This window comes from Denticeps clupeoides, chromosome 3 (genome assembly GCF_900700375.1).
Source record: "Denticeps clupeoides chromosome 3, fDenClu1.1, whole genome shotgun sequence".
Taxonomy (NCBI): Eukaryota; Metazoa; Chordata; class Actinopteri; order Clupeiformes; family Denticipitidae; genus Denticeps; species Denticeps clupeoides.
In genome coordinates, this window is record NC_041709.1 from 12,407,750 (window position 1) to 12,421,831 (window position 14,082).

Sequence of the window (14,082 nt, forward strand, 5' to 3'; positions counted from 1 at the left end):
GTAGCAAGTGGGGTTTAAACCAGTTACTTTAGTTCATGGGCAAGATTCTCATGATTCTTTTTATTATCTATATATCAAAGGGTGGAACTATGCTGGTGGGTAACACACTTTCCTATGAACCAGAAGACCACAAAGTCACAGGTTCAAATCCCACTTACTACCATTGTGTCCCTGAGCAAGACACTTAAACCTGGTTTTAAATCAGTCTGGATTAGGGCATCAGCTAAATGTTGTAAATGTAAATACATTTACATTTACATAGACGCCCTTATCCAGAGCAACTTACAATCAGTAGTTACAGGGACAGTCCCACTGGAGCAACTAAGGGTTAAGTGTCTTGCTCAGGGACACAATGGTAGTAAGTGGGAATTGAACCTGAGTCGTCTAGTTCTTAGACGAGAGTCTTACCCACTAGGCCACTACCTCCACAAACTAATAAATAGATAAGGGCGCCTGGCAATTGACATTAAATGTTAAAATAAATACACATAAATCTAAATAGAATGTCAGATAAGAACCGTGTATGTGTTAGGGAACCTAGGATGTTTTTTTGCCATTAACATTTTTGCAAATTAAGTCTACCTTGAAAAAAAGGTAAAAATGAGTCTTAATCAATGCTTACATTTTAGTCATTGTACAGTAAAGCAGTGATGATTAAATAGACATTGTTGAAGATCACAAAAAGTGTAGCCAGATTCATTCAGAATGTAATGATTGCAAATGGGTTTTTTTCCATAATTCATAACTCTTATATCCTCACAATTTCCAAGTCTAATTCAGATGCAATCCTCCTGCAGCCAGAGGCTGTTTTCTAAAAGAAGCAAGCCAAGACACGTTAAACTGGTGCATAAAAGGATAAATGGAGTCTAAAATTCTGTCTCATGGGTCCAGTGAAGTATTTTTTATGTTGAATATTTCAACATTCAGCTTTGCAAGTTTTTCCTAATCATTCAATTATGACTAATCATTCATAAACTGACAGGTTCTGCACCACAGACATCTTCTATTTATTATTTAGTAACCATCAATAGTTGGAAAAAAGCTATGGAGAATAGTAGAAGCAATTCTGAATGTCTGGCTTCCCTGACATTCAGAATTTAATTCATGATTTATAATTTAATTTAGCTTAAATTGAATTCACGTTGTTGGAACACGTTGTTGGTGCTGTGTTAGATGCATTTTTGTGAAACACTTATACGTGAACATAAATAGTAGTGCTTGTAGAATTTCAAAAACTGCTATTAAAAAATTGCATTGCTGTCTGTAAAGCACTGACAACCGTTTGCACTGACAACCGTCTGTATTTGTCTGTGTGCACCATTAAGTAGCCCCCATAATTTTGTATATTAAATGCTTATGTTCATTTATGTTAATTTAATACACTCAACATACAATGTCTAACTGAATGACATCAATAAATATAAATTGGGAATTAGACTCTAAACTCTTGTGACTTTCCGCTGCACCACGCACACACCAGGTCTGCGTTTATTGTGCAGAAAAGTGTGGAGATAATAAAATCTGATTTCCCCTCCTGATTCAATAAAAAATGTGGCGGTGACAATTTTGCTCCATCATTTTTTAAAAGATACATCTAAGATGTCAGTCTCTCCTGGTAATGCATTTTCCCCTCTACTAAGGGAAAACTCATATTACATACAATACTTTCAAAAGATTACATCGTGAATGTCTGTTGATGTGTCCAGGGCTTTAAAAAGCAATTAGATCATCCCATTCCACTATTTATTACATTTTATTTGGCTGGAAAGCAGATACTTCAAAGAAGCACAGATTAAATAATTAACTTTTTATTATCTGCACAGATTCATAATTATTGCTATTAAACATTTCTTAACATCAAACCCTCATACAAAGCCTAAAACATAGCAAATAGAACTGAATTAGCAACTCAAATTAGCAACTTTCTTTTTCAAATCGATGATGAGTTTTGCAATGCTTGAGACTTTCAAAACTGGCTTTTTGAAATGGCAAAACTGAAGAGGCGTGCGTGGGGGAGAAAAACGACAGCGAGGAGGCAGCAGTGTGTGGGGTGATCTGCAGAATGAGAGAACGGGATTGGGAGGCACCTCATGTGAATTTGATTCTGTGTTTTAAGCAGTTGATGCAGAAGTATGAAGAATAGGCCATTGAATAAAAAAAAAAATTCCTGCAGTTTCTAAAACGTGTGCCACATAGAAGCACGATGGGTTATGGCCTAGTGTAAAGTACCAAGTAGAGTACTTATTATCATGAACAAAATGCATTCTTTTGCACACTGTTGCATTTCCCCCCCCTGTCACATTTGGTCCACACTATCAAAGCTTCCAAGCAACTTAATCCCAGTCAGGTGAGGTGGGCCATTTTCTTCAAGCAATTCAACTTCCATCTGTCTTACCTTACCTCGTGCTCCAACACATCGTGCTCCAATACATCGTCTGCCTTCTCCGATCGGGGACCCCAATTTGTCTTAGCTGTGTGGAAGGCCTTCTGCCACCTCACATGATTCCATCCATGTGACTGGGAGCAACACGGAAAAGAGGTAAAGTGACTCCTATAAATTGACCACTGCCAGCCGCTCAGTCATTGATTGACACCAGTCAACTAGACTCGACTCGTCTCCTTCATCCCAAAGTAAGACCGTTCCTGATCTTCTCCATATTCTCTTCTGAACTTCTTCCTCTCATCCTGCCCTGTGCTAAATTTTACTTTAATGACAACATCCGTGTGGTGTTGCAGCTCACGGCAGTTCGCGTTCGCATAGTAATTCGGAGGGAACTTACCTGCCTCCTTGCGTAGCACTGCACCGGGGTTCCTCGTCTCCTCCTACAGGTGCTCACGTTCTGGTTGCGTGGACTGTGACAAGTAGATCCCGTCAGTAGATCTCAACAGGGGCATCAGTCAGAAACAGATGGTTTGTTTTTTACTAATGCTACAGAATAAGGCTGGTGTACAAGTTACTGCAAGAGATGAAAACACATGCACAAATCTTCTCAGTAAAGTAGATCATATATTCAAATATATGATCTATCAATCCTGATACGCCAAGGTGCCACTGAGGTGCCACTGAGCAAAGCACTGTCCCCACACACTGCTCCCCGGGCGCCTATCATGGTTGCCCACTACTCACTACAGGTGATGGGTTAAATGCAGAGGACACATTTCACTGTGTGCACCGTGTGCTGTGCTGCTGTGTATCACAAGTGTATCACAAGTGACAATCACTTCACTTTATCACAATTCAAATAAAGCAATTAATCTTTTCCAGTATGTGATCTGATGGTGTGAAATCAACTATAACATTTTTAATATCCCTCATATAGCAAGCCCCGTAGCCAGACCTGGTTTGTTTTGATGCAGGGCCCTTGTACCTTGTTAAAATAGACTTATTTAAGCAGAAAAAGGTTGGTGTTTTGTATGCTTTTGAAGCTTTTGTCATCATGCTGAGACCTAAAGAGATCTGTATTGCCAATAGAAAGATCTGTCAAAATAAAAAAATGTCAGGTGTCATACAATCTTCAGTTAGGTCCATATTTTAAATCACTGACAATCTACAACAACAACTACTACTACTAATACTGTTTCTTTTTTTGTATAGCCCAAAATCAAAAGCTATAAAACTCACATGTGGAAAAAATGGAAGAAACCTTCCAGGGTAGCAAGAGTGTGCAATGGACATCACTGCAATGTTACTGTTAAAACTGGTGTAACAAGAGTATGGGGCAGTGGTTCAAATTTTATTTGTCACATACATAGTCATACACGATATGATATGAAATGAAATGCTTTTTGCGACTGCTACAGACCACAGTATTGCAAATGTTGCAAGTATACAATGAAAACCAATATGCAAATATAGCAAACATAACCAAATATTACACTTTTACTGAAAATACGTGTCTTAAACTGAAAATATGTGTAACAGGTAGGGTGAAGGTGTGCAAATGAGTGAAAGGCAATGTTTAAAAACATGGTGGCCTGGCGGGTAAGGAAACAGACCAACAATAATCACCATAGCAACAATAATCACCATTTCACCAATCAGTCACTGCCATGCAGTCACATGACTCAGAATGAAAAATAGCAGACTGTCATTGGACTGTCTACAGTGCTAAAACCAAATGTTACAGAATACCATTCTTTCATATAGACCCTTTTAACCCTTAGAAATGATGCTGCCATGAGCTAAGTAGGTCCTTTCTATAAAGGAATACATTTGAATATATAAAAAATGTTTTAATATATGTTTTGATTTAATATATCAATTAGCGTATATAAGATAGTTTGTACATTCAAATTTAGTCCATTCATTACTACAAAAACTTTAGTAAGTTATTATTATTGGGAAATGTCAGAATTACATTACAGAATTTCTGTTTACACATTAATTAGATATTACAACAGTCATTCAGTACTTGAGTAGTCTTATCACTAAATACTTTTTCTTACTTGAGTATTTTTTTTTTTGGTGACTACCCACCTCTGGATATTACTAAAGCAATAACAGATTAATTTAATTCAATGTGACGGTTTACCTGTCTGTGGACAAAATGAAAGTAGATTCTATCATTATATAAATAATTTATTGGCACATAATGTACCAGAAAGAAGCATATATCCTCATGATCTCACGTGTACAAGGTCATGGGTTAGCAACATCCAGGTTTCAGTTTTGTGTGTGTGCAGTTTGTAGGTGGGTTGGAGTCATGGACAGTGAGCGTTTCTAAACCAATAAAGCTATTAGATGCAAATAAGATACCTTGAATGCATCCCTCATCCTCAGCTAGGTCCACTGCAGATCACCAACTTCTATCTATAGACGGCACCCTTAACACAGCTCTTCAACTCATTCTTCAGCATCATATCCTATATATATTTACTTTTCTACCTGTTATGCTTCAGGTATAAGGCAGTTCCACCCACCTTCAACATTTCCTGGTCTTCATTGTCTTCCAGTTTCTCAAGTGGTATCGAACAGCAGTCCCCTCATCAGAAAAGCTCAACAGAGTATATTCTTCCTCAGGCAGCTGAATGGAGTGATGGGGAATTTCTACACAGTCATTATCAAATCCCTCTTCACCTGCTCCATGACTGTCAGGTATATGACCTGACAAGGACCAGGGCAGGAAACAGCATATGGAGGATATGTGTGGAGGAGGTGATTGGCCACGTGGCCTCATTCAAGGATCTGCTCTGATCCCCCTCAGGACGGCAATAAAAGATTGTGACCAATTGCTCCCACCCTGGTCACAGGCTTTTCAAAACACTACCCTGCGGTAAGAGGCTGAGGTCTATCAGGACCTTAACTACAGGCTAGAAAAACACTTTCTTCCCCTCAGCAGTTGAACTAATCAACACGTCTTCTTATCCCTGCTGACACCTTACCCTCCAATGACTCTGATCATATGGTCTCTGTTTCATGAAAAACCTTCAGTTTACTTCAGTTTACATTACAATTTACTACGCAACAATTGTCAAGGTTAGGAAAACTATTTGTCTGTGTCTGTTTTATTTATAACAGTTTATAAACTGTAAATACATGTTTTAAATTTTAAATATTGTCTTGTTGATGACAATGTTACCATGGCCAGTATCATGAATTCATGAGTTTATGCTATTGGTCATGTACACTTAATGTCTTGGTAACATGTATATATGCAACATCTAACCAAGATGAGGATTTGGGTTCATAAACCATTATTAAACTCAACCTTAACGTAATCCTGACCTTTGAAAGGTTTTGCAACCTAAATAGGCAGAAAGATTCAAGCTTAAATTCCAGCCTGAGAGATGACAATAACCTCATGAAACCTCAAATGACATCAGAGAAAAAAATCTCAAGATGCCAAGAGTTACAGTAAGAACAAACCCTGGAGGAGTCCACGAGTTCTTCTCATCTCAAATAAAACATGAAAAGTTGATTGCTTGTGGTCTGTGGTATGCATCAGCAATACAGAACTTGGCTTCATTGCAGACCTATAAAAATGAATGCCTATGGAAATAGCTGAGCCACAGAGAAAGACTGAACAAGACAATCTGAAGAAAATTAAATCATGCTACAAACATCCCCACATCCCCGCTCATATTTCACATTGCCATGCCTTGATTGCTTTTCCCCCACAAAGGAGCTGGTGACTTTATGGTCATTTATTTAAAACAGTGGATTCCTGTAACTGTGGGGCAGATGCTGGCAGAATGGTGATAATTGGTTATTTTTGCTAAAGTGTTTACTTAACAGATGCTCATATTTGAGTGGACCAGATGCCCCACTCCAGGTCAGAGATAATACATTTCAAAGCCCAATTCCCTTTGTCACTTCAGAGAAAATATCACACCTGGCTGCTTATTTATGAAGTTCCTCAGGAGCAATACTTGACACACGGACGTTCCTTCATCTCATTAATAAAAAAAAAATTGCATGGTGAAGTGTAGTTTTTGGACGTGACGGCACATGTGGTCACCATGCCCATCTTCCACGGTGCCTGTAATGAAGACCTGCGCTACGTCGGAAACACTGACGAGCACATTCTGTCACATGGGAAGGAACTCTGCTCCTGTGAGCAGCACTTCTATTATCTCTGATTGTGCGCGAACTGGGCTGAATGAGTAATCACAAGAGAAATCAACACTTACTCAATGGCTGTAAATTCAAATGCCGGACCATTCTGGTCAGGATCCACTTTCCTTGGGAGGAAGTGCACAGTATGCATAAAAATACCAGAAAAAAATCACTATTTCAATTTTTTAAGCTTATAAATCTATATTTCAATGCGTTAGGAAGATCTGTGCCATTATATATACAATGGGGGAAATAATAATTTGATCTCCTGTTGATTTTGTAAGTTTGTAAGAAATGCTTAGTCTATCATTTCAATGATAGATTTATTTAAACAGTGAGAGACAAAAAAGAAAAAAAAACATAATAATGCATTTCAAAATAATTTGCATTCAGTCAGCAAGATTTCTGGCTCTCAGATATATTTCGTACTGGTCATTAGGAGCTTCTCAACTCTTTACCTGTATAAACAATATTCTCAGTAGAAGCAAGCAATCTATCCAGATTCTAAACTCTGTACCATAGCCAAGACCAAAGAGCTTCCCAAGGTTGCCAGGGACAAGATTTTGGAGATATACAAGGCTGGAATGCGCTACAACACAATTCCCAAGCAGCTGAGTGAGAAAGTGACACCATTTGGTGTGATTATTTGCAAATGGAAGAACCATAAAATAATTGCCCATCTCCGTTGATCTGGAGATCTCAACTCTTGAAGATTCAATGAAAATGGGAACTGTGTGGAAGCAGCCCAGAACTACTTAAGAGCAACTTGTCAATGATCTCAAGGCAGCAAGGACCATGGTCACCAAGAAAACAGTTGGTAACACACTACATGAAGGACTGAAATCGAGCACTTTTGCATCAACTTAACTCGTCGTGTTTGGAGGAGGAGGAATGCTGCCTATGACTTCATCAGACAAGGGGGTAGAAACATTATGCTTTGGAGGTGTTTTTCTGCCAAGGGGACAGGACATCTGCACCGCATCAAATAGTTGATGTGTGGGGACATCTTGGTTGAGTACCTCCTGCCCACAACCAGGGCATTGAAAATGGGTCGTGGGTGGGTATTGACAATGATCAATGACAATGATCCCAAACACACAGCCAAGACAACAAAGAAGAAGCATGAAGGTTGCCAAACATCAGCAACAAAACATCAATGACTTTGAGAGGATCTGCTCACAAATCTGATTACAGGGGTAGGCATAGAATTGTATCTGCGCAGAGGTAACCAAAATTATATTTGTACACATTGTGGCGGGACCAGAACGCATGTTGGACGAAACGAGAAACGACTCTCTAACGAGAGCCGGCGTGAGCCGCAACACCACACGGATGTTGTCGTTTGCATTTTAGGTTGATTTTGGGGAAGGGACAGGATGAGAGGGAAGAGTGGACAGGTGAGTAGACAACCAGGATAATTCTTACGGGTTTGAGGTGCAGAAGGAGCCGAGTCGAGTGGATGAATGTCAATCAATGACTGAGCGGCTGGCAGCGGCCATCTTGCCAATTTATAGGAGTCATGTTACCTCATCTCTATGTTGCACCCGGTCACATGGATGGAATCATGTGACAGTCATATCTTATATGCCATATAGACTAGAGCTGTAAATCTTGGCCTGGGTTGGGTCGGGTTCATAATCAATTTCTGTCATTTAGTCGGGTTGGGATCAGCTCGGACTCCCAGTCTATAGTAACTATGCTTTCTGTATGATCCGCTGCTCGTAATTTTGTTTCGGTAATTGGTAAAAGTGTTTCGCATGTTGTAAATTTGTCAGTGTTATTTTAGTTGCTTTTTTTTCATTTGATTGGGAATTCTCAGCCATTTTTGACTATTCCTTTGTTTATTTTAATGCATTTATGTGGGGAGGAATAGGGGTTGGCTTGTCTTGAACACAGACAGGGAGGCTTCAGGGGGAAAAAGGTTGGAAACCACTGGTCTGGAGTGTCATCAGGATTTACATAAATATATAAAGCAGACCACTTGGTCTGTATCTTTAAGAAGAGAAACAAACTTAGAGTGTAATTATTTCTGTCACCCAGAACACAGCCTGTAATGTAGTTTACATAAACAGTTTAAAATTGGAGGAGCCCCATAATTGACAGTTCCTTTATGAGTAAAACCTGTGCCTGTCAATATGTCACATCTTGTTTTATTTATTTATCTTGTTTATTTATCCTGTAGACCTATAGCATTGTGCCTGTTAGAAAATAGTGGCCATACCACGTACTGTGTCCCATGTAATGGCATAAAATATATAGAAATATAATACGACATTACATGGTATATGCCACATGGTGTTTGTGTGTGTGTGTGTGTGTGTGTGTGTGTGTATATATATATATATATATATATATATAATTTTTACCCTTATCTAAGCAAAAGATCTTTTCTTTATCTTAACTGGATGAAGAGTTGGAGTATTCTGGCCTACGCTAAAGTTGTAGGTATGTTTTGCTTGCCTGGTGCATTGCGTGCATACAGTGTCTGTAGGGCTGTGGGGCTCTTGAAACCTTCGCGTTTTTACTTCATTATTCATCCGCTCTGTTTAAAGCCCTCACCCACAGCAGATTGCATGATTCACACACTGCAGCAGCTAGAACGGAGATGTGCTCTTAACCTGGTGCTCGGCACTCTGGTGAAAACAGGCACATGGCAGTTTAAGAGCGCTGCAGTATGACAGGCTCTGCTGATTCGGATTCTGTGCGCACAGCGCAACATCTCCCTCTGGTCCAAATGTAGGGAGATGTTCATAACTAATTCAGGGTTTTGCTTTGTTGTTTACTCTTTAAGACACAAAATGTAACAGCTTTGCTCTATGTATGCTACATATTTTTCTAACATCATTTTACTAACACTGTGTTAACAAAAAAGGACAAAGCCATTTCTAGCCCATTGCATTACAAAACAACAACCCATTTAAACATGGATTATGCCTATTTTTCTCAGGTACAAATTATTATACTAATAATACATGACAGTTTAATTAAATTTGTAGCATTTGTAAAAAAAAATAAAAAAAGAAAACATTCATAATGACCATAACCAGGATATTTATGCAAGAGGCAAACACAAGGCATTGAAGCAATTAATGTAATGCTTTTCTGCAATAATCTACATTCTTGCTTCTCACTGCTGACCGAGCAGAAGCACAGCACTGAAATGAAATTCCCTTTTTTTCGATCTCCCTTGCCATATCTCCTGAGTGCATTTGTCAAACGTGGAACTCTCTGAGCAGAGAGAGAAGAGGAAAAAGATAAATGAGGACTAAAGATAAAGTTTGAGACGCCACTGTTTGAGACAAGTGTCTTTGTGCCTACAAGGCAAAGTAGCAGTTGGGTGGTTATTTTCTTAATCTTTAATTATAAAAGTGTGATGTGATTATTTCCATCTGCTTGATTCGGATTCGGAAGCCCTGAGAATGTTGTTGAAGTTAAAAGTCAAATGCATGAGGGGAACAAAAAAAATACAAAAAACTGAGCAGGGCTGTGTGTTGTTCATAACTTTTATTAAGTAGTTCAGTAATCATTGCCTAAAGCACATCAGGAAAAAGCCCACTGTGTCTTATGACACCAAGCAGACTTTTTGTTCCCCCGAAGAGGTTGGGGAGAGGTTGTGAAACGCTAGTGCACAATTAAAGAGTGCTCAATGGGGGCCGAGGCAAAATCAATTAAAACAATTTTAATTATTTCCAGAGAGAATCTGGCAGGAAGGAAACAGCAGGCCTGCTCAAAGCATCTCAGTGCGCAAGCAGTTTGTTTTTTACACTCTTACGTATGAGGTAATTTGGTCAGGTCGGCGCTGAGGCACTCACAGACATCAGAACCCCGGGAAAGACTTGACAGCCTTGGGCATTAAAGGAGGAGCTATCCTGCTGAAAGACGTGCATTCCCATTTGGGCACAAAATTAGGGATCAGATCAGTGACCTTGCAGTATTTTTTTTTTGTATGTTTCTGTCATTGACCTATTTGGAGTAGGTCTATGATGAGCCACTGGAGCTCTGAAGGTATGCTGTGGGATCTGGTACTAAACCACCAGGTGCTGCCTCTAGACTAGTTTACTGATCCAACACATCCCCAAATGTAATGAGATAAATAATGTCATTCCCTTCAGCAGGTCATAATGTTAAGGCTAATTGTTGTATATAATTCCTTAAATTACCTTAATTGCACTTAAAAAATAATGGTCTGATTCGAAGAAATTGCCTATGTTTCTCCAAATTAATCCAGTTTATTCTATGAATTAAACAATTATCAAAATGCATAACCAGAAACACTGCAGCTGGAAAATGATGCATCAATAAATTAAAGTGCTTTCAGTACCAGCTTTTTTTGTCCTTGGACGTTTCTCATTGCTGCTGTGCTGCTCTGTAAGGCTCTTCAATAAATGTTCTATTTTTCGTGGTTGGAAGCATTTTGCTGCTGGGATACAACGAACGTCAATGTTGTTTGACTGACAGGATCTAAAATAATTTTTGGAAATATTCCTCACTGCCTCATCCCTCGTCATTGTTGATCTTTTTAGGGAGCACTGCCCCGATCTGCCGTAAGTGCATGTCATCATAAATTAAAAACAAATTGTGTTCCGGTGATTCAGTATTACTTGGAATACTTTCTGGAATAATATTACTGTATATGGATGTTGTAATCCTTTGTCATAAAGGAGACTCACAATTCCTCAAGAACAACAGACACACTGAATCAAACATTTTTGGGCAGTAAAAATTGCAATAATTTAAATAAATATGCAATGAATGTTGAAGACTAAATGCCCCAAATGCTAAAACAGTGATGCAATCTGAAGTCCAGATCCACATCACCTAGGTGTTAATGGTGAGCTGGCTGCTCCCTGTCTCTAATGAGAGCAATTAGAAGCAGAGTGGAGAGGCTATCTAAATGAGCCTGGACAGCTTGTGCCATGATGGCTTGTTTTGCACAGACTTGAGTAAAACCGATACTGTTTGAAGGGCAAAGGTGAGTTGCCTGCCTTGGCTGGGAAGGACACGCAGATTTTATAGCTCTTGATGTCAATTAAACTGTTTTGAAGTAAAAAGAACCTCCCAAAAAGCTTACAGTAATTCAAACTTAAACCCAGAAAGGGGATTGGCTGTCTGTACATTACTGTCTAAGCAGATAAATTATTAACTTTCTTGGTCAACATGGTGAGTTAAATTATTAACTAAACACCGCAACTTGGAGACCAGTTGCTTTACCATCTTCAGTATGAGTACACTGCATATTGTATGATATATGTAGAAAAAAATACATTTCATAAATTAAAACTTCATGTCAGAAGTTAAAATGCAGAAAAAAATTAATGTCAAGTGAAGGCCCTTAATACTTATCAGGACATGTTTGATCCATGTTCAATAATTGATTGCAAGTAAAATAAAAGGCGTTGACTGTGCTGTGAGAATGCTCCTAAATGAATAAATTAGATTCTCTATAATTAATCCAGAGTGATATGCTGTTGCTGAAAGCAGAGCTTTGTAACGCCGCACTTCTTACCCCATTATCCATAGTGCTCCTTCAGCAGCATTTCAGCTGGAAACCTGATATTTCTACAGAGATAGTGGTCATGGGTAATCATTTCATAATTACATCTTCTGAGGGACCCCAAACCCAATTTACAGTACTTTATCTGTGAAATCATGCATTGTGTGAAATTGCTGGATACTGTGGGGGTCTCTAAAATCCTATTTCGTACCCAAAGATGCGCGGTGAAGCATGAAGCAGAATTATGTGAAGTGAATTCAATAACAATATGTACACAATCCAATATATTCTGCAGACTGTGCTGAGAATAAATAGAAGTTTCATTCGTACAGCAGAAGGGAGGGAGCGGCACGTAGAAGGTGTGGATGCCGTATGTTTTGTGCTTTTGTTCCAGTGACAATGGTCGTTTCGGATGTGTTTGTGTAGGTGTAAGAGAAAAAGACTGTCAGAGAGGGATGGGGTTTGTTGGGGGTGGGCATACACAGCAGTATAATAACTCATTTTGCGTTATCCACTCCCACGGCATAAAGTATCAGCGCAGGGTTAATGAAACCCCACGTATAGCAAACAGCTTTCACAAAGCAAGCCTTCTGACTCGCACAATGGGTCTCATTCGAACTTTCATATATTCAGTCCACGTGCATGTACACAATTAAGTTGTCTTTCGCTGCATAATACCCTTTGGGAAGAGTATACATCCCATGTATCTGATGCAGTTGAAGAGTTCTCAGAGGTTCTACATATTCTCAGTTGGAGCTGAGTGACGAAAGTGATTCCGTCATTCTACTTGTTCGTGCGGATGGCATGATAACACGTGGAAATGGCTCCTTGAAAAGCTCTCACCAGCTGGCACACAGCGTGTGTAAGTCCCTATAGGCTCAAGCGTCCTATAGACATTATAGAAATGTGCGCATACTGCTCTCAGAAAAGAGCGCAACAGACAAAGATTTTTATTGTATTATTTCATTTCTGGGGGGGTGGGGGGGTGGGGAGGGGGCGAGAAAGAGAGCGACAGAGACACTGGTAGAAAATGGACAGAAAGAGAGATGAATACCAGAGAAAGAAGTAATTAGAGCTGTTCGTTTAGCCTGAAGGCTCAAAAGCGCTGATATAATTATGCTTTTTAGCATAGTCTTTTGAAACACATTTTCCCATTATGTCGCGCGTTACCGCTGTGGACATGTAAGACTCTGAGTGTGTGTGGCAGTGCTGATGTAACTCTATAAAAAAAAAGCACAACGATTCAGTAAAATGGCACATCATTTGTCCAAAGTCTTTCATTATGGGTGTTAAACACGGTTGTTGGAAATGACATGGAGGGCATTGTTCGACTTGTCTGTAACCCTCAATAGCACAACAGCAGATAACAGAATGGCACGAACTCAACTCCCAAACATCTCAGCACTCCATTTTGGACCAGCGGCCAACAGAATCTGAATCAGAGCAGTGCTTCAGCCCCCTCTCTTCCTTGCCTCCTGACCCAGCGTGGGACATTGCCGGATATTGACCCACATGCAGCATAAACAGAAGCTCCCCGCTTGTGTAAACGCCCGCACGCTTTCCCGCCCAAAGCCTGAGAGTACATGGAGCGCTGCCACAATCACAGTTCACACGGACGGAGACGTGGATCCGCGGATTAGCGCTCGCCCATGTTTGGGACGCTCTCTGGGGTTTCTGCTCCCCTTTGATGAGTGTGTGAGCACTCGTCTCCCACTCTGCGTGGGTAGGGGCGTGTGGGAGAGTGGATGTGTGTGAGAGTGTAAGCGTGTGCAACTGTGCATGCTTGAGCCAGTGTGAGAAGAGATTTGTTTCCCCATCTATGACCTTTCCTTAGTTCACAAACATCTGGGACACGAGGACGGCGTTTGGGGACGATAACAATATTAACCATGTCTTCACTAAATCATCACTTCCGGAAAGTCTTTAACTCTTTTTCCCACTCACTTAAAGCTGACGATGGCTGCAACTGTCTCAAACATGGTGTAAAGTCTGGCGGAATTCAGATTAAATACGGTTATTCTTTGCAGCTTTG